General features: G+C 46.4%; 1 long non-coding RNA gene and 1 other non-coding gene across 2 annotated transcripts; both read left to right on the top strand.

The window, feature by feature from the left end:
* The first annotated feature begins 826 nt into the window (after nt 1-826).
* Nucleotides 827-5355, top strand: LOC149994768 (uncharacterized). Its single transcript, XR_016507845.1, has 3 exons — nt 827-853; nt 2090-2204; nt 5258-5355. It is a non-coding gene; the product is annotated as an uncharacterized LOC149994768 (long non-coding RNA).
* Nucleotides 3480-3614, top strand: LOC149994769 (small nucleolar RNA SNORA42/SNORA80 family). Its single transcript, XR_016507931.1, has one exon. It is a non-coding gene; the product is annotated as a small nucleolar RNA SNORA42/SNORA80 family (small nucleolar RNA).
* Nucleotides 5356-21843: the final 16488 nt, after the last annotated feature.

Below are 21843 nucleotides of genomic sequence, written 5' to 3' on the forward strand. Positions count from 1 at the left end.
TTCTTCAAAACAATTTTGAAAGTTTTCCTTGGAGTGATTTGATGAACTCTTAAATGTCACCTATTCTGAGCTTTGTTCTTGAGCATGCTGGGTGAGCTGCTGTTGTATCAACCTCTACTATTCTGTGTTCTTCGGAAGTTCTCTGGGAGAGTAAAGAAGTGGAGAAGGAGATCATTGCATTTTTAATGTAGGAAAAAAGCATGTTTTTGTCATCTTTGGGGGATTAGTTTAGTTCCATTTTAAAACCTTTTAATTTTTTTGTATTTCAAAAACATTATTCAACAAAATAAACACTTTGTTGCTATTTCTCACTTTAACCATAGCGAAGATTTAAAAATTATTGAAACATCAGTCTTGCCAACCTAGAAAAGAGCTATTTTATACCCTTAGTCCTCTCTTTATTGGAGTATTAGTAATGTTGAATCTTTCTGGTGGGAATCTGTGAGTTTCCTTTTTAATGCAATTTATCCTACCTCTAGTTTTTTATTCAGGCCATCCCTGATTATAACAACTTTTCTCATACTTAGTTCAGAAACAGATTCCTGTTGTGGTGTTTAATTGTCCCTTATTTAGCAACATTTACTGAGTCTGTGCCTGGCATTGAGCTAATATTAAGAGAGAGGAAGATATGGTTTTTGTCCTCAGGAACCTCAAGATGAAATGGGCAGATAAAAACAATTTATTATTCTATAAGGTAGTGCAGTCATAGCAATGTAAATAAATTGCTGCGGGATCATGAAGGGGAAGCTTTTAATGACCTTATTAGTCATAATATTTACTTAATGACAGATTGTTCAAAATTGAAACCTCAATTCGAGATTCTTATGGAGTTTTATATGTACATATTAGAAAGGTACTTAAGGCTTTTCTGTAACTATATATAAAGATATATCTATTTTATTAAAAAAGAACGTTAAAGAATTTTATCTTGTGCTTGCTTTTGTTTTAATGGCAGAAATACTAAAAATGTGCAAGGTTGACCATGGGTTGATTAGTCATTCAAAGATACTGCTCTTGAGAAAGTTTTACTAATGTCCTGTTAGTGTATGCTGTCTGGGCAGTGTCCACTCAGAATGGTGGTTGAGTAAATCCCTCCTGCCCTCTGAGGCAGGAGTGTCCTTACGAAAAGCAGATACCTGCCGCAGATAACTGCTAGAAGGTCAGTAGATCCTTACACTAGGAAGAAAAGTGGAATGGTAGCTAACATAAGGCTGGCAAGACTGGGACTAGGATTTAGAGACTTGCAAATTAGTCTTGCCTTTTATGACTCTTTAGAAACCTCTATACGTTACTGTAATTTTTTTTCACTGTCAGTGGAGTCATGTTTGGCTGTGTAAGAAAGTAGGTTTTTTTTTGTTTATTGTTTGCTTTTGCTTTAATAAGTATTCATTTTTTAAAAAACTACTGATAACTCCTGTCACTTATCCATTCATAGACTTTAATATAGATACTTTTTTTCCCCTTAACTATAGCTGACATATACCATATTGTGATATATGGAGAGTTTTGATTTTTAAGCTGCTGTCCGGAGGGGTTGGGATTATAGGTTGTTGAGAACACGAGACTCTTTTGGAGACTGTAAAGCAATCCTGGGTGGCTGACCTTGTAATTGATCTTCTTCTTGAGGAGCAGGAAATGTGGGAATGTGAGATGCAAGAAGGAGAGGAAACGAGCAGGGCCGAAAACACACCACCTGTTTTGCTCGGGTCTGACCTAGTTAAGAAAAGGGAAAGGGAGCGTTAGCTTCCTCCCTCCTGCGTAGTTGGTCCTGTTCTTCCCGACTGGTGATCAACATTGAATTTCCGCCTGGTTATTGTAATAAATAGGCTTTAATAAGTTAACCATGATGGGTAATGTTAAGTCTTTAGAAAACTACAGTTTAAGTTTAGATGCTGACTTAAAGATGACTTCAGAACCCAATTTTATTATGATTTATGAACTATATGTATAAATGGCGAATATGAGGAGCTCTGAGTTCATTTTTAACTTTGGCCTTACAATGCAAAATTTTAGAATTTGTAGTTATAGATTCAAGGCTTGGTTGATATATTTTACTGTTTTATTTTTCACGTGCAGCTATTCTTTTAAGGTTTCAGGTTCGTTCACCAACTTTCTTTCAAAGATGCTGGGACCGGCATTGGTGTATTACTCCACTGGAGGCTGCACAAACTCGCTATGTCCAACAAATCAGTAATCTTAAAGAGGTAAGCAGAAAATATGTATTTTGGTGGTTTAGTGTTTCCTTGTCTTCTTGGCCTGTTTAGCTTTGTGATTAGATTTTGGATATTTACTGCTGTTTGTAATTTTGTAGAAAAATCCAGTTATCTTGTTCTTCAAGCTCACCCTCTCTGAACCTGTAATTCTCTACTGTTCAGTAGTCCCCAGTCACATGTGGCTGTGTAAACTTAACTAAAACAAAAAAAGTCAGTTCTTTCGTTCCACTGGCCACATTTTAAAGGCGTGAATTGGGCACTGCAGGTACAAACACGTGCCTTGCTGCGTACCGGTGTGTGGCCGCGCTGCTGCGGTGTCCCCTGCGCTGCCTCGGGCGTCTGTGTCCCCCCCCCCCCCGGGCTGTCTTGAGTTTAGGGGACTCAGCGTGGTAGGAACCTGACAGTTACCGTCTTCAGTGCACACCGGTGGTGAACTGAACCCTGGGAGCATCAGGTAATTTTCGTTTTACAGCGTTGGACTCAATTGTGTAGGAACGTTCCCTTCTGCCAGTGGAAAGTGAGGTGGGGCGGAAGGTGGGAAGTGCCAGGGGCGGCTAATAGGTGACGGAGGAAGGTGTGAGTAAGCACGTGCTTTCGGGCATGTTCCCGTTAAATGTGCTGTTTAAAGCCCCTCTATTTATATAGAGTTTACTAACTGTATGTGTATGTGGTGCCTGGTAGGAGAAGGATGAGAATAAATTGGGCAGTTTCGCATTGTCATAGATCCCCTGTTAGCAAAAGGCAGCAGGTTGTGAGGGAGATGGTCCAAGAAATGGTTTTACGAACATACGAATATATTGTTTTATTTAAGTATTCTTTTTGCCCTGGCTGCTATGGCTCAGTGGATTGAGTACCAGCCTGCGAACCAAAGGGTCACCAGTTCGATTCCCAGTCAGGGCACATGCCTGCGTTGCAGGCCAGGTCCCCAGTTGGGGACGTGCAAGAGGCAACCCAACCACACATTGATGTTTGTCTCCCTCTCGTTCTCCCTCCCTTCCCCTCTCTCTAAAAATAAATAAGTAAAATCTTAAGAAGAAAAATGTCAGGTAGATCAGTGCGACATTTTAGCAGGATTAATCTGGCCTGGCTCAGGAAGGTAGGAACCTGTAACTGATCCATTTGCTTTGTTATGAGATGTTTGATATTTTCTTCGTGTGCTTCAAGAGCAGTTATCTGCTTTTAAGTTTCAGTAGCTTCACTCTTTATAGCCCAAAGCTCTTAGCAGCCCAAACTCTCTCCCCGCAGAATAAAGAAATGGGATATATTGCCTGGTAATGGATTCATGGGGGGCCCACCTCTGTGGGCCTCTCAGTGCACCCAGGCCAGAGCACATCGCAGCCTCGAACCGCTGCCCAGCCTCCGTATCTGTGGGCTGTGAGCACCGAGGGAGGTTGTGCAGTGTGAGAAATGAAAAGAGTAAAGAATGAAGAAGAAACTGGATATAGTCATATTCTAGGACGCTGCATAGAAATATAGATAAATCTTATAAACATAATGTTAAAGAAGCCGGATATAAGAGCACATCCATATCTTACTTTACGTTTATATAAATTTCAAAAACAGGCAAAAATAACCTATGGTATTGAACTCAGAGATTACCTTGGGGAGGAAGGTTAACGAGCAATTTGAGGAGGTGTGGGGGAGGTTCCGTGGTGCCAGTTCTTGGGGAGCACTCATTAGGCTGTGTACATTGGTCTCAGACACACACCCACACCCCACACCCCACAATGATGGCAGCTTTAGCTCCGAGAGAGGGAGACTGAAACAGATGCTAAAGCCTTTGATGCCCGTGGGTGAGCACCATAGTGGGTAGAGAGGATGGGAACATGGGAGTGAGGGCGCAGACAGGGCTTAAAGCACAAAGGAAAGGAGTTTTTGCTCGTCGGTGAGAATAACGGCCTGGAAGGTACTGAGGAGCAGGGGACTGGTGGCACTCCTTTCTGTACTGGGGGTTCATTTAACACAGACAACACCTACATTTAAAGAACCAGGTATCAGGGCATTAGATACCACAGAGCGGGCTTCTGACCTTATTTACTTACTACTCAGAGTCACCTGAGCACGTTTTTGGAAAAAAGGTCCTGGATCTCACTCCAGTATTTTCATTCAATACATCTGGTGTGGAGCCCAGGAATCTCTTAATTTAAAAAACTCCTCCAACTGATTGATATGCAGCCTGATTTGACAACTCCCTAAAAAGGAAGTGTTAAGAAAGAGTTTTGTGGTGGAAGGAGATAGTTTTCGGCCAGTTTTAACAGGAGTTCTGGTGGGTACTGAGGCTGGGAAGAAAGATTGGTAATGGAACGAGTATCCTTAGAAGAGGAAGAAGTACGAGAAGGGGACATCATGAGGATGTGACTATAGATGAAAAACATGTCAGTAAATAGTCTGAACCTTCTGAATAATCGAACTTTTCTCTTAAGTTACTTCCTGTCGCATTTCTTTGAAACACTCATAAATAAATAGAACTCAATTATTTGATGGTATTGTTACAATGCCTACTTTTAAGACTTTTCTTTGGGTAACATTTTAAATATTGTGTTTCTTTAGAGTATTTTTAAGTTGCTTTGATAAAGGTCAATTTTAACCAATATTTTCATACTTACTATTTGCTAGGCATTGTAGGAGGCACTACAGAAAAGTCAGGTGATTGCCTTGGCTTCAAGCTTAGTCCAATATAGGTGATAGAACAAGCTGGAAAAGTCTCTAGGTCTTTTATACAGGTTGCTGTCCAAAGACTGGAGAAGATCCCTGTTTTGGTGTCTAGTTCCTTGGGACCCCTTTGCCACGGGACTTACTTCCAGGGCCCAGGACGAGACTGGGGCTGCTCCTGAGCTCCGGGTGGTGATGAGGCCGAGCGCTCAGTCGCCGTGCTTGCGTCCCCCTCCCTGGCAGTCGGCTGCTGCTTTGTGCTTCTCCTCACGCAGACCCACTGAGGGAGGCCCACAGACGGGCATTCACACACGAACCCGTTTGCTTCGTCTGTTAAGCCTACTTAAGTTTGTGCAAGTATGTAGCATGCGTTTTCTGTCTTTCTCTTGCAGGCAAGAACCAGGGCTATGTGGGTGCCAGTAGCAGAATGTCGAGAAGAGCACATGTATGCTCCGCTGCTACCACTGGTTTTTTAGACCTTGATCCCTTCATTTTAATACGTTTGTTGGACCTAAAGGACCTAAAGGACCGGAGCAGTATGGAAAACCTATAGGGCTTACAGCCTCGCCCACCTGCTTCACTGTTGCAGCCCACAGGTAAAATACCAACGTGGTTTCCTTTTTTGTGTGGCTCCCCAAAAGAACTCGTATTTTAATCCAAGTACATCATCTAATTGTTGGAATATAGTATGTTTCTGTAGCAAATTGATTTTTCGTTGTAAGTCATAAAATGACATTAATCAAATTCATTTTCTATTATTATTTTCTATTATCAAAGGTGTTTTGTGCAAAAATGTCAAGGTGCCTGAAAGGTTCTTTTTTTTTTTTTTTTTTTAATTTGTTCCGAAAGAGGTTTTTTTAAACTACGATTTGCCCTGTAAATTATATATGTAATTGACAGTTTGATCCATGTGAAGTACAGTTTACATCTTTGTGAATGCACTTGTTTTGCAGGCTTCATGAAGACCATAATTTCCAAGTGGAATTGTCTAAATTGAATATAGAAAAAGATGGTTTACTCTTACTTTGATGTTCAGTAGCCTAGAAACCTCTACCAGTTAGCTGGAGTGTTTTAAGTGCAAAGGTTATTTGTTGAAGAGAAAGTAATTTGTGTTACTGTAACACAGTGTATGCACACGTATGAGAGGGGTAGGCAGAGTCAGACTCTGAAACTCTCAGGCTTAGTCATTTTCAAGAGCTAAGGATTTACTTTTAAATCACACATTTAAAAGAACATTTTCATACCTTCTTACCTTCTTAACCAATAGTATTGTACAGATAAGTCAGTGGTTTGGAACACTGATTTTAATGCATCTTTAAAGGAGTGCAGCTCCCTACTCTTGCGGGAACACCGCTGTTGCTTATGAAGACTAAGGGTAATGTTTCTTATGGAAGTGCGAAGTTTATTTTAATTCAAGTCCACAGCCTGGGAAGAGATGTTTCCTTCCAAGATAAGGAAGAAAGAGCACACATTAAATTCTTAAGTGGTGCCTTCTCTAGAGCTGCTTCCCCGTGACTCCAAACCTTAAGCTGTGGATGGGCTTCAGGTGTGACACTCTGGGAGTCGAACAAATCTTTGAGGACAGGAGGAGCAGGAATGGGAGTTTCTGGTGCATCAGACCTCCAGGGCAAGGCAGAGCCACGTGGTCGGAGGGTCTGAGGTGGGTGCTGCTTGTGCACATAGGTGAACGTGTGGAAGGCGGGCAGCGCAGCACACAGCAGCTCGTGGGAGAGGATTTCTGCACTAGAGATCTGTGTGTGTGTGTGTGTGTGTAAGAAAGGGGTGAGGGGGCATCAGCTGAGGTCTGTCACTTTTTTTTTTTTTTTGGCTCCTCTTCACCCCCATAGCTTTGTATTTTATCTTTACGATTTTTAACCTGTTTTCTTTGCAAATAAGGAGCACCGTCATATTCCTTAACACGGTGAAGGTACAAGAACCTTGAAGCGATTACTGCTCTCACGCGTTCTTCTTTGCTCTGTCTCTCCAGCATCTCCCTGCTGGCTAGCCAACAGTTGGGAGTTTTTTAAATTAAAAACATAAAAACAAAAAACCTACTATGAACTTTCTACTAAGTGGTAAGGGTGGGGAACACGCTACACCAAGACAGGGCACACATTTGTGCATAAGTTTAAGATCTCAGGGGAGAAGACAGGCCCCACCGTGAAGGCAGGCTCAGGGCTCCAAATATTCTGACAGCCCTAAGACCTGATGATGGGGGGCCCCAATGGGGTCAAGGATGTTGTACATAACTGGCACTTGGTGAGCCAGGGGCCAGAGCACCAAGATGAATTGTTATTTGACTTAATAACCCACAGCCCTGGAGAAGGATGTGTTTTCCAGTTCTCGGGGACTGACAGTATTGGGGGTCACGGGGGACAGGAGCCCCTCTTCACCCTTGTTTGACCACACTGCTGCTTGAGGAAGTGCTGGCTACCCCAGGAGTCCTGCTTCAGCCTTGCTTTTCTTGCTTATGGCTCGTGCTATTTGTGTATATATCTATTTATCTATTTACATTTTAATTCCTTCCCTCATGGCTAGAGGTGGTTAGGAATGTACACATTTTAAGAGAAAAAAAATTTATTGGTGACTGGTTCACTCTGGCAGGAAGATCAGGTTTCACTTTCTACCGGAGTCCAAGGCTGCAGAGCTGGAGGCTTCCTCCGTCTCCCTGGGGAGGGAAGAAGAAGGTCAAAGCTTTTCCTCTTGAAAGGAACAAGGAAACTATTCATTATTTCCCCCTTTTAGACAGAAATTCTAAATAGTTCCCAGTCATTTACATGTTGTCTGAAAGCTCCTCCCCAGCAGATGAACCCTTGGCATGCAGCTTCTGTGCCTCCTCTTTCTCAAAAGGGCCATATGCACCCCTCAGCCGGCTCCAGAAACCGCCCTCCCAGAAAACAGACAGGGAAACGTGAATTCTGTCACCCGCTTTGTCCTGCCACAGTACTTGATCCTCCTGCCATTTACCTCCATCTTGCTTTCCGCCGATCGGGCCTTACGCAGCAGTCCTGAGAAAAAGCCCCCTTGGAGGAAAACGCATACCAACAATTAGTGATTTATCCCTGGCCTTATTAGGACTAAATGGGTACCTGGGTCCACACTCACAGGCAAAATCACTACAGACCTGGGACCTTGGAAATGATTCCTTGGACACTGGGCTTCCAGGGGTTCTCTGTGTCTGTTTAAAATGTCCCTGCCATGTCTCTGGGGTGACCTCTGTGTGCGGCTTGGCATGGAGTACAGGCAGGGTTTTCAGCCCCACTCACTTTCTTGGCCCTTGGCCAAGCGCCCTGAAATGCTTCGGGGGAAAAATGCACTGCCATGTTAGGCAGAAGCAGTTTACTCTCTCCAGAAGCATTTCACATCCGTCCCATTCAGACTTAATCCCACATGTACCCTTTGCTGGGGGTGAGGGTGCGGGTAAGAAGGTGCTTTTAACTTTCTACTGCTTTATCCTGTAAGTTAAACCACACAACTAAATGCCTGAGTCCAAATAGCAAAGTTAGCTAAGTTAGCTAGCTTGCTGACTTCCGTACTGCAGGCTGTCACTGCTGAGTGAGTTGTGAAATCAGCTTAGAAGTCACAACCAGCACTAGAATACAAAATATTCTTTTTGACTGAAACAGAATAGAAAAATATCAGAGTGCATAATGAGTCTGTTTTAGAAACGACTTATGTCTGTGCGGGACGTGCGTACTGAGCTCTGACATAAAGCGTAGCTCACAGCCCAAGCACGGGGTAATCAATGGAGAGTCCCCAGCTGGAAAGGCACCATCTTCTTTCTGACACTCACTAGCACTGTGACCTCTTCTCTGTTTCCTTCTTATTAAAGGAAAAGACAAACTACTGTGTAAGGTCTCTCCCAGTTAAAACTCTATGAGGTTGGGATGAAGGCAAGAGAGAGAGTAGGGGCCTGAAAACCAGGAGGACGGGAAGGGAAGTTTCCTGCCACCTTACAGGAAGGACTCACACAGTCTGCCTTTCGTCAGCCTTGAAGGAGACCAGCGCCTTCACCCTAAGGCCGCGTGGCTTTCCCTGTCCCTTCCCCAGAGCTCCCACCACCAGCAGGAACAGGTACAACCAAGACCTCCCCCTTTGCTCCCTGTTTCCTTAAAGGACCAGTGACAGCAGATGCATCTGTGCCAGTCACGCTCTCTATCAGCTTTGGCTACGGAGCTCATTTTGCAAAGTCCCGGCAAAGCATCAGAGTTAACAAGTGTTCTTTCCAAACTTAGTGGTTTCCTCAGTGTAAAATGAGACTGAGGTAGAGTTCTAAGTTCTCCTCTAGTTCTTTCTTTCTTTCCTTTTACCTTTTCTTAGCATTTATTTTATGATAAATTTACTCCCAAGTTTTTGTTTCTTCAGTTTCTTCCGGCATTTTTTTATCTTTTCTGTGCAACCTCCTCTTCTGGTTCAGGACCAATCTGCTCTTTTTCAGGGAGGAGCGTCTCAGTGCGGCAGGCCTGAGAGCCGTGTGTGGGTTAACGCACCGTGAGCGCCGTAAGCTCTGCGCTGTATCTTGGGAGCTTTGCTCACCTGGGTGTGCTCAACGCCCAGAGTCTGCACCTCAGCCCTTAAGTTCGCACTACTCTGCATTTTAAGCACGTGCAGCAAAAACGCAGCACTTTTGGGGGGCACCAGCCTGCATCCAGCCCCAATCTTTGGCCTGGGCACACCTACCAACTCCACTATTGTAAACAGAATGGCACACATTGCTTCTGTAAAGTAACATCCTTTAGCTGCTTGGTGGCTTTTCAGATATGCATACCCTTGATGGCCTGGCAGTTTCCCAAGTGTTCTCAATGTGAACATGAATATTTAAAACTCTGGATTTGCATGACTGTGTGGGGTTTTCTGGGTCAAATGAGTAGTGAACCACTTTCAGAGGTCACCTCGGGCCACTCCCAGGAAGAAGCTCCTCTAGTTTTAAAATCCTACTTTAAAAACTGTCAGACTAATATTTACCGTGGCTTTCCTTCATTATTGTCCTCAGATGTTGTTCTGCAAGAAATCTGTTTTAGGAAGACAACAACATCACAGTTATTCATCACAGTGACCACAGTCTCTAAATCTTTATTTGTTCCCTTCTAAGTAAGGTGATAACTTTCTTGAGGACCTGGATTTGTTGAATATCCTTTGACTCTCCTTCCATAGGCCTTAAGTTAGGGTCTTGCAGGGAGCTGGCAGTGTGTTTCATTGGCTGCTTTGGATAACATTCAGCGGGTAATCCCTAATGAAAGCTCTTAGAAGTAGGAAAATAAAAGAAAAATGTCTCCCAGAAACAACACAGCGGCTTTGTTTTAAGGTCAAGAACAAGAGTAGGATGCCTGTTATTACTGCTACTATTCATCATTGTTGAGGAGGTCCTACTCAATTTAATAAGAAAAGTGAAGTACTGGAAAGAGACAAAACGCATGTGCATAGGAGATGATGCCAAATCTAAAACTGCAAGAGCGTCGACTAAAATTTTAATGTCAAGTAAGGGAAACGTGAATTCTGTCACCCCCTTTGTCCCGCCACAGTGCTTGATCCTCCTGCCATTTACCTCCATCTTGCTTTCCGCCAATCGGGCCTTATGCAGCAGTCCTGAGAAAAAGCCCCTAGGCTTTCCTTCGTTATTTTCCTTAGATGTTCTTGTACCACAAATCAGAATGAGGCTCCATTATACAACTATAAATGCATCAACATAATAGACCTCTTCCCAACCTCCCGATTGCTGGCAGTACCCTTCCAGTTGCTTAATGAAGTGGCAATTCAGGGATCAATTCACAGGCCACCTTTTGAATAGGCTTTTCCTTTTCGTCTTCTTCCTCCTCCTCATCACTGGATTCTTCACTGCTGCTACTCTCTGATGATTTGGCTTCATCCGTACCAGGATGCTGAGGCAGACTGGCACGCTTGGCAGGTAGAGCAGCTTTCTCAGCTGGAGGCCCTTGGGCTTTTTCTTCCTCACTGCTGTCTTCACTGCTAACACTGGATGAAGTCTTCCTCTTAGCCTTCTTAGTCACTGGCCCATTTGCTTTTAACCCGTTTTGGAGCCTTGGGGGACTTGAGCCAAAAGCTATAGATGTCCAAGAGAAAAGCATTGGCATCCTTCTGGGTAGCACCTGTTGCCTTGGCGAACTTATTGGCCACCTCCAAAAGCGGATTAGGGCCCAGAAAGCTGAGCACAAGAGGATACAGATCACTGGGAACCATGTGGCGCGACCTTTTTCGCCGCGCTGTGGCGCTTTGTGTGGGGGCGGGGGTCCAAGATGGATTCCTGCCATTACTCTCCACTGAGAGACCAGGATCCATCCCCCCGCCCTCTGGGCCTCACCGTCCGAGGCAGTGGGGGGGCTGCCTTTCCCAGCTTTGGGGTCGCGAGCTGTGGGGTCTCCACTGCAGCCGGGATTGCTCCCCTGGCGTTTCTCACAGTCCCGCTGCTATCCCTGCTGCTGCCACAGACAGGACCACGGTTTCTCGCCCCTCCTACCCGTCCGGACGAGCACCGCTGGTTTATACCTTCGTACATTGGGCTTCTATGTAGTTTTATTTTCTGGAGTTTCTGGTTATGTTTTGTTTTGAGGTATTTGTATTCCTGCTTAGTTGTAGAGGGAGACCGAGCGTGTCAGTCTAAGCCTCCATCTTGGCCGGAGTCTCTGGCTTTGATTTTCAGTTTGTAGGGTTCCGACTCTATGCGAAAGAATATATTTTAGGAAGCTGAATCAACTGTTGTCTTACCAAAATGAGACAGGCAATTACAATATAAACTGTTACTACTGTGATAACAGGAGTGCCAAAAAGGAGCTGTCTTCTCTGGCTTCTTTTTAACTGGGGGTTTAGATGTCTTCTCTTCCTCCTCCTCCTCCTCACCGCTGGAGCTGTCTGATTCAGAGCTGCTCTCCCCACCACCCTGAGACACCTGTTTGGCAGGCAAATTAACATAAAGAAACCTTGTGCCAGGCCACAGCAAAACTTTGGGTCGGTGCCCTCTGTGGGAATCCTTCCAGGTGTTAGAAGGCTAAGGGCAATTAGAAATGAGAAGGACTGATATGGAAAGATCTCACAGACATATGTGACAGGGAAAAGCACAAATCACTGAGCAAGGAGTAAGGTATCACCTCTTTGGGGGAAAATTGAAAAACAAAAGAGAAGAAAAAAAGAGAGAGGTTGGAAGACTAGACCACACGCCAAAATGGTAACAGTAGTGGTGGAAAGTGCTGCATGGGATTTTCACATTTATCCTGTGTGTTTCTGTGACATTAACACCAACACCAGCAACGCAGGGGGGCTGCACCCATGAATTACAAGTGTTTAAGAGAAGCTGTGAAATTCCCGAGGTTCAGTCTCAACCACTAACTCCATGGGTGACTTTGAATCTTCACCTTTAGCTCTGTCCTCGTCCCTCAGCGACAACTTACCTGTCCAGTTTATATGCGCCTTTCCCAGGAAGGTGAGAGAAGTCCAACAGGTCCCTGTCTGTCCCTCTGCACAGTGGACACTTCCACCCAACCAGAACACTTCTGGTCGCTTTTGGCTCCCCAATAAAAAAATGCCCAGTCTGAGCTCATCTCCTTCAAACTGGTTCTCCTCTCCAGCTGCTCTTTGTCCACCTCGTGCACCACTGTGGTCCTCCTCATCACCCAGGACAGAAACTTTACAGAGTCGTATTTGATTTTTATCTTTCCTGTACACCCCATTCCCCCACTCCAGCCAGTTACTACAGCCTGTCAGCTTTTCCTTTACACTGTTCCCAGGGTGTTCTTTCTCCTCCTATCACAATCACTCTTCTCGCTTTCCTGCTAGATTTTGCTCAAGTATTCTATTGGTCTCCCTGAATCAAGCTTTCCTCTCGAGATCGCTCTACATATGGAATCTAAATTAATCCTCTTATTTTAATCACATGTCTCACTCACTGAAAACATTCAGGGGCCCGGAGGGCCTGGGGCACAGTGAGTGACCTGCAGGTCTAGGGCACAGTGAGCGATCTGGTGTGAAGGGGTCTGGGTCACTGCGATCCAACACAGAAACGGGAAGCAACACAGTGAGACCCAGACACGTGATCTGGTCCCAAGAGTGATCTGTTAGCTCAGACCAGGTTGGCTGCTGAGGCTGAGCAGTCTCTGGGTGTGGAAATGTTGCCTCAGGGTGCGGGTGTTTCGAAGGATCTGAGCTTTCTCAATCCATCATGGTTTCAGGAGGTTCTCCCGTCTCCGGGGCTTCTGGTTCCTGAGCTGGGATCTCCTGTAGGGTTGTTGAAATTTTTCTTTCCTCTGGGAAGTTGTCCAGTGACAACTTCGAATAATAAGTTGGCAATGCGTGGCTCAGCAGCCACAATAGCTGCCATTTTAAAAGGATCCGTGGGGCCCAGCGGCGCAGCTCGGACATGGCTGCTGAGGCTAAACAGCCTGTGGCTGTGGAAGTGTTGTCTCAGGGTGTTTCGCAGGAGCCGTGGCCTGCCGGAGAGGTGTCGGACGTTCAGCCTTTGCAGTGGCTTCTGGCTTTACCATGAGCTGGGGCCGAACAGTCTCCGGATGTGGTAGCGTCGCCTCAGGGTGTTTCAGAGGAGCCTTGGCCTGCTGCAGGGGTGTCGGACGCTCAGCCTCCACAGTAGCGGCTGGTGTTACAGTGAGCTCCAGGTCCAAGTGTTGACCTGTTACCTCAGGCCGGGGTGGACGCTGAGGCCGAAGAGTCTCCGGATGTGGTAGCGTCGCCTCAGGGTGTTTCGGAGGAGCTGCAGTCTGCTGCGGGGCTGTAGCATCAACCTCCCACATATACTGGGATGAAGATGGTTTCAGCATTTCAATGGGCTTTGGAGGGGTCTCCTCCTTGCTTGCTGGTTCAACCACCTCTGCAGATTTTGCTAGATAAGCTGAGATCGCCTTCACAATTGCCAATAATTTCATTTCTTTAGGGGGCTGTGGTGGTATCACACCTGGCAACACTGGATTCTCAGCTTCACCTGAGCCCGTAGGTGAGACTGTCACCTTAACATGTTTATTAGACTTGGGAGGCTGAACTGGAGACTTCTGCAGGCCCGTGGAAGGTTCGGCACCGTCCCGTGGGTCAAGAGGCCATTGGAGCAGAGCTGAGCTCTCTTGCTCCGTCGTCGCTTCAGGAGGTTCTCCCGTCTCAGGGGCTTCTGGTTCCTGACCTAGGATCTCCTGTAGGGTTGTTGAAATTTTTCTTTCCTCTGGGAAGTTGTCCAATGACTACTTCGAATAATAAGTTGGCAATGCGTGGATCAGCAGCCACAATAGCTGCCATTTTAAAAGGATCCGTGGGGCCCAGAGGTGCAGCCCGGACATGCCCGCAAAGGTCCGGGAGACACAATGAACGACCCAGGAAAGCTGGCGCACAGTGAGTGACCTGGGGGTCTAGGGCACAGTGCACGGTCTAGGGGGGGAGGGGTCTGGGGCACAGCGATCCAACACAGAAACGGGAAGCAACACAGTGAGACCCAGACACGTGATCTGTCCCAAGAGTGATCTGTTAGCTCAGACCAGGTTGGCTGCTGGGGCTGAACAGTCTCTGGCTGTGAAAGTGTTGCCTCAGGGTGTTTCGCAGGAGCCGTGGCCTGCCGGAGAGGTGTCGGACGTTCAGCCTTTGCAGTGGCTTCTGGCTTTACCGTGAGCTGGGGCCGAACAGTCTCTGGCTGTGGAAGTGTCACCTCAGGGTGTTTTGGAGGAGCTGTGGGGCTGTTTGATGTTCAGCCTCCACAGTAGCTTCTGGCTTTACGGTGAGCTCCAGGTCCAAATTTTGACCAGTTATCTCAGAAGAGGTTGGCTGCTGAGGCTGAACAGATATATTATTACGGCTACATAAGCGAGATTGAACACTCTGGAGCAGTGGATTAAAGCAAGCAAAGCTTATTAAGCCGGCTGTCGGGCAGAGACCCTGTCTCAGTAGTGCACCGACGGGGGACTGGGGTTTTGGGCAAGGGTTTATATAGGATTTAGCTTTCTTTCTTTAGTGAGATGCAGCTTATTGGGGAGGGGGGTGGCAGGACAGGGCTGCAGGAGTGTCAAACAGAAATAAAGTTCTCAGGGCCAGAGGTTCTGCAGGGCTCAAAGTTCGCAGGGCCATAAAGTTATCTCTGGCAGCATAACTCTTCAGCCAGGGAGGAATTCTCTGTGAAGCAATTTACCTTCAAAGGGCTGGATATTCTGTAAAATATAACTTTTCACAAAAGTTACAAACAAGACACAAGCAAATGGAAGGTGATAGAGGCTGTGGTGCTTTTAGCTTGTAAATCACCAATTGCTACTCCTCCCTACATTCCTCTCTCCAAGGCTTTTTAGCAAGTCCCTGCTACATCTTACAAAGAACATCTGAAGCCCCTACATATTTACATATTTAGCAAACCTCTGCAACTTTCTACAGGGAATAGCTGATGCCTCTACACTGTGTTCTGCCGCCTTACGGCCCTGGCCAGCTGGCGGCCAACTGGGCAGAGTCACTGTGGACAGACAGTACAGACAGAAAAGGCCAGGAACACCTAGCAGATACCCCACCAGTATCTGCCCCCAGGACACCTATGGAGCTGGTGGGAACTTATTCTAGATTAAGAAAGGGATTCGAACAATGTAAGCAACCTAAAGAACTTCCCCATTCCCTCAGAGCAGCCGAAGTTTTCCCTTAGGGAGGTCTCCATGGGCCCAGGACAAATTGGATATGTCAAATGCTCCAACAAGCACTGAAGTTAGAAACTTCAATCACAGTATGAAGCACTTGGTAGAGGACCCTTTGGGATTGGCATAACAGATCAGTTCCTTGGACCCAGCATATACATGTGGATGGAATTAATGTCTATACTAGACATCTTCAATGTGGAAGAGAAGGGAGTGATCAGACAGGCTGCTATGAGGATATGGGAAAGGGAACGTCCTCCCGGTCAGGGAATTGTCCCAGCCTAACAAAAGTTTCCCTGTATAGACCCTGAATGGGATAATAGGCCGGATGATAGGGCTCAGATGAGAGACCCTAGGAGCCTCATCATCAGGAGAATCTAGGAGTCCGTTCCCCAAGCACAAAATGTCTCCAAGGCATTCGAGATACAGCTCCATCAGCATTCCTACAGAAGCTCGGGGACCAGATGAGAAAGTATTCTGGTCTAAATCCAGAGAATGCTGTAGGACAAGGACTCTTAAAAGTCACAGTTGTTACAGAAACTGCCTAGATATTTGTAAGAAATTGCAGAAGGTAGATGAATGGGCCAGATAGAACAATTGAAAAACTCAGGAAAGCTCGGAAAGTGTATGATAGAAGAAGAGGAGAAGCAGGAACTTCAAACGGCTGCAGGATATCTCTGCAAATCTAGGAACTTTTAGCTGCCAGATACTGAGTTTGAGTGCAGTCCTTCACCGTGTGGAAAAGAACAAGGATTGGGAGCATGTTATGGTTAAATCTAAAGAAGTAAAGGGTATTTAGAAAGTTTGGGAATGTTTCAAGAGGTCTGAGGAAGGTTCTAATGATAAAGGAAAGTTATGGAAGTTTTAAACCTGGGAAAAGGAAACCTCAGCTGCTTGTGTTCTGATTTTATAAAAGCGTACCTTCGTCTGTTCTGCTGTGGAATTCTGTTTTTGACCAATGAGACCTAGGAAAGGTCATCTGTAAACCAGTTGGCAAAAAATCCTTTTGCCACCCAGGGCCCAGGAAGGGTCATTCAGGGCTGCTGAGTGCTCCAGCCTGGGCAAGTGAGCATGTCTCTGCCAAGGGCATGTCCCTCTAGGAGAGAGGGCCTACCTATTTGTGTTTTGAATTATTGCCCTGCTTATGCTCTGAAAGAAAAAACTGAGGTTTCCCAGGGAAATTTAAAACTTCCCATGAAAGAAAGGGAACCAGAGAAAGTGTAAGGCATGTAAATGAAAAGGTTTGTTAGAAGTTTATAAAGTTTTGAAAAGAAATTGTATGGTTTTCGTAATGAAAGGTATAATGCATGGAAATGCAGTTTTGAAGAACTAGGATTTTCCTTCATGCCTTTATATTTTTCTCCCTACCGGAACCCTCCAGTATTTGGCATTCTAAAGAAGAAGTGACATAAGGTTCCTTTGCATAAAACTAATAAGACCAGTTGCTAATGGTGGTTTTTGTCAGCCGAGGCTTTGACTGGGATGTCATACCTGAAGAAGGCATGCCTAGGCTCTGGTTGTTACCAGAAAGCCCTGAGGCATGGGAGTTGACTTTCAAGGCTAATGAAAGCCAAGGAGGAAAAAGCCTGATACCCTGGTTGGTTGTGCGGTTCATGGCAATCTTTCTAGGGAAGAAACGAAGGTTGCTTCCCTGATAGATGGCTAGGAGGAACCTTAAGGCACAATGGAAAACTTGAAGGACTTGTAAAAAGTATGGGTTTTACACGCAAGGCCAGATGGCAGCTGTGTGGCTCAGCTTCTGTGCCCAGAGGGCAGACTGAAGGTCATCCTGAAGGCTTTTTGTGTGAATTCCAGCAAAGCAGACTTAAAAGATTTATGTGATCGATTGCTGCTCTTGTTGTGTTTATGCAAATGAACAGGATAAATTAAAAATGGACTTAATGCAGTCCCTTTAATAACAAGGAGGGTAATCTTATGGAGAAAAATCATGATTTGAGGAAAATCACAATGCTCAGGGTAGACTATAAAGTAGTGCAGCTAACTGTGTCTATAAAGTTTATTTTCATTAAAAGTTTATTTTCATTTTGAAAGTTAAACCATGTCTGTGACATTATCAAAGATGCTTAATTTACAGGCAAGAAGAATGTCAAATGCCTTGCAACTGGATGTCTTCCCAATAAGACAGTCTTGCAAATTTGGAGACTGGTTTGTGAATTGTGTTGTGTGAACTAATAGGTGTGTTGTTTCTGTTTTCATAGGGCATAAGCCTATGATCTCATTACCTGAGTGCTTATCCGTACACACAGGCCTCACTTAAGAAGCCCATCTGCATTGCCGCCTCCTGAGACTCAATAGTTTGGCTGAACTAAGTGGTTGGCTTTGTGAAGTATGGGCTGGTCTGTGGGCTTCACTTTAAAACTGGTCTCTCTTTTCTATCCTAATGACTTGGACAAAAAGGGCCCAGAGGTCTGAGAGGGGGGGAAATCCTAAAATATACCCCTCGGCCCAAACTAGGTATAGTGGGCAAAAGGGTTTTGGACTGGTGTGACATGCCCTACACACCTTCCTCCAAAGAAGCCATTTCTTTTCCTAATGTAGGATATTGGGAAATTAACCCGTTTTTTGTCTTCTATTAGTTATGGCTTTAATGATGCCTTTTAACCCTGTTGCCAAATCTATTGCCCCCAGAATACGAGGATGCCAGCTTGTCCAACAGTGCCAGCCCTTGGAAACCGAGCATGCCGCTGTCCTGGGACAGCCAACTGACCTGGAGTCTGCAAAATCCTTCTCCATGAGGGAAGGCCACCCTCCCCTCCACCCCCACTCTTATTAGGGATTTCTAGACCCAAGGGTAGGTAGGACGACGGCCATGTCTAGCTTGAAGCTGAGAAGGGGAATTGTTGCAGAGTAAGGTCCCCCCAAATACCCCAGAGCCTGTAGTTGGAGGGTAGGGGAAGAGGACAGCCTTCAAGATACCTTTGTATAGCTATGGCTGGCAGCTAGAATCTTAGTAATACAAATGGTTTTGGTTCTTCCAAGGCCCCAAGGAGATGGGAGGGGTTTTGACTATAAAATGGTGATGAAAAAGAGGTCAACAGCTCCTGGTGGATCATTCGATGCTCACATCTGTATCGATGCCACTGGGGTTCCTAAAGGAGTTCCAGATGAGTTTAAGGCTAGGAATCAAAATATGGCAGGGTCGAGTCAGTCCTCTTCTGGTGGTTAGCAATTAATAGTAGTGTTAATTGGGTAAACTATATTTATTATAACCAGCAAGAGATTTATTAATTATACCAGGGATGTTATAGAAGAAATAGGTCAATAGTCAGATGCCACCAGTCGAATGACGTGGGAGAATATGATGACACTGGATATGATGCTAGCAGAAATAGGTGTATGTGTAATGCTCGGGGGACAGTGTTGCACTTTTATCCCCAATAATAAAGCTCCTGATGGGACTATCACTAAGGCTCTACAGGGACTGACCACCCTAGCAAATGAACTAGCAGAAAACTCAGGAATCAACAACCCTATAATAGGACGGTTAGAAAACTGGTTTGGCAGTTGGAAAGGAATGATCACATCAGCCCTTGTCTCTCCTCCCTCATAGTAGTAGCAGGTGTCCTTACCGCTTTAGGCTGCTGTATTCCATGCATCAGAGGTTTAGTTCAGAGACTAACTGAGACTGCATTAACTAAACAAATGACAGCAACTTCTCATAATCTCCTCCTCCTAGAGGCCAAAGGGAATCCTAACTATGAGGAAGAAAGTTGAGAAATCCTCCTTAGATTTGAAGGGATAAATAGAAGGGTTTGAGTAGTCAATTTCCGAAGAGAAGACAGGGAGAATTGTAAGAAACAAGGAAATAGTGACTCCCAAACCAGTGGAAAGATAGTCATCACCAGCCAAAGGGAAAATGGGAGAAGGGAGCTGACAGCACTGGCATATCTACAAAGCACAGAAGGGGCATTTAGATAATCGCGTTTGATTGTAACTCCGGAGTATCCAGTAATGGAGAAATGGGGGAGAAGGAGAGGGGCGGGGGGAGCTAATCGCATTAGGGAGTGGGAGCTAATCGCATTACTGTAAAACCAGTTTTCTTTGTCTACTTAGCGCGCACATTCTCCTGGTGAGGCTGCGCCCGACTCTGCAGACTCGTGAATAAACGCCTTGCTTTGCTGCTCAAGTCCTGTGTCCAGGTTTTTATTGTGAGCGTTTCTCACACGCCCTCCTAGAAAACAGAGGAACATGAAATCTGCCTGTCCCCTGATTTATCCCACCACTTGATCCTCCCAAATTTACCTCCATCTTGCTTTCTGGTGAATGTTTTGTATTCCGTAGACTTGAGAAAAAGCCCCTTGGAGGAAAATGCATACCAACAATTAGTAGTCACCACCAAGTCTGGGATTCCACTGCAGCTTTCCCACGTGGGCCCCCCTCTGCGGCTCAGTTCTGTGTTTTTGTTTGGTGGAGCTTGGTGTGCACGCCTGCGGGTGCAGGGTAGCCTGCCTGGGGTCTCCAGACAGCGTCTCATTACTACACGTACAGACCTCAAAAACACTCATGACAGCATTCTGTTATGCTGCAGCTTTCCCGTGTGGGCCCCTCTCTGTGGCTAGGTTCTGCGTTTTTATATGGTGGGGCAAGCTGTGCATGCCCGCAGGTGCAGGGTCGCCTTCCTGGGGTCCCACCAACATTGGGGCTCCACAGCAGCTTTCCCGTTTGGGATGCTCTGTGCTGCAGCTGTGGTCTGGCTGTGGGATATTCAGCCTCCACAGTAGCTTCTGGCTTTATGGTGAGCTCCAAGTTCAAATGTTGACCTGTCATCTCAGATGAGGTTGGGTACTGAGGCTGAAGAGTCTCTGGATGTGAAAGCGTTGCCATGGGGTGTTTCGAAGGAGCTGCTGAGGATGCACAGTCTCTGGAGGTGGAAGTGTCACCTCAGGGTGTTCAGAGGAGCTGTGGTCTGCTGCAAGGCTGTTGCGTGTTCAGCCTCCATAGTAGCTTATGGCTTTATAGTGAGCTTCAAGGTCCAAAGGTTTACCTGTCACCTCAGATGAGGTTGGCTGCTGTGGCTGAACAGTCTCTGAATGTGGCTGTGTCACCTCAGGGTGTTTGGGAGGAGCTATAGTCAGGTGCAGGGCTGTAGCATCAACCTCTGAAGTAGGATGGGATGAAGATTTTATCGTTTCAGAGGGCTTGGAGGGATCCCCTCCTGGCTTGGAGGATAACCACCTCAGTAGATTTTGTAGGATGAGCTGAGATCACCTTCACAGTTGCTGATAATTTAATATTTTGAGAGGGCTGTGATGGTATCACATATCACAACACTCAGCTTCAGATGAACCTGGAGGTGAGACTGTCCCCTCAGAACGCATAGAGGGTTGGGAGGCTGAGCTGGAGACTTGTGCTGGCCCGGAGAAGGTTCTGCACTGTCAAGAGGCAATCGCAGCAGAGCTGAGCTCTCCTGATCAATTGAAATGTCAGGACTTTCAGGGGTGACTGTTGCTCCTCTTGAACGCCATCATGAACAAGTTTTACAGGACACTGCACCACCGAGGTGAGGACTCTTCCTCCATAGAATATGGTTCCCCCACCTCAGGGGCTTCTGGTTCCTGAGCTGGAATCTCCTGCAGGGTTGGAGATGGTTCCATTTCCTCAGGGGAAACACAGGTCGGCAGGATAGGGTCCAGCACCAACACCCAAAAACGAATTGGAGCTGTGTGGACCAGCAGCCAAAACAGCTGCCATGGGAAAGAATCTGGGGGGCCCAGAGGTGCAGACTGACATGCTAGCAGAGGTCCGAGAGACACAACTAGCGACCCAGGGAGGCCAGGGCACAGTGGGCGACCTGAAGGCCCGGGGCACAGCAATGGACCCGGTGTGTGTGTGTGTGTTGCGGGGGTGGGGGGCCAGGGCACAGCGACACAACACAGGCAAGCAAAGCACAGCGATGAGACCCAGACAAGTGAGGCGCAGGCACTGCACAGTGAGCGGGAGCCTACAATGGCAGCTGTGTCACAGCTGGCAGCCCTGTCATGCACGTGGCCCTTAGCAACTAAGCACCCCTCATCTACCTCAGGTTCCAACCCTTATTTAGGCAACCGTATTAGTCTCGGGTGAGAGTACTGCAGGAGAGCGAGCCTTTCTCCCAGAATCCCCTGGGGACCAGGGGACATTTTCCCTGCAGAGGGGACAGCTCCCTCCTGACGGGCCTTCTCTCCCCCCTCAGTGAGGCAGAACTGGGCTGCACACCTGGGTGGCCCCGGACTCCAGCAGCCCAGGGGCGGTGGGATGCGGGTGTTAAAGAAGGTGGGAAGTTGCGGGGGCAGGGGTGCCTGCTGCAGAGCTTCCCAAGGGAGCTGCAGGGCCTGGCAATCCAGGACATTCCCAAGTGCTGGTCA

Source organism: Furipterus horrens, unplaced genomic scaffold, assembly GCF_987537825.1.
Source record: "Furipterus horrens unplaced genomic scaffold, mFurHor1.1.pri manual_scaffold_13, whole genome shotgun sequence".
In the NCBI taxonomy this organism is placed as follows: Eukaryota; Metazoa; Chordata; class Mammalia; order Chiroptera; family Furipteridae; genus Furipterus; species Furipterus horrens.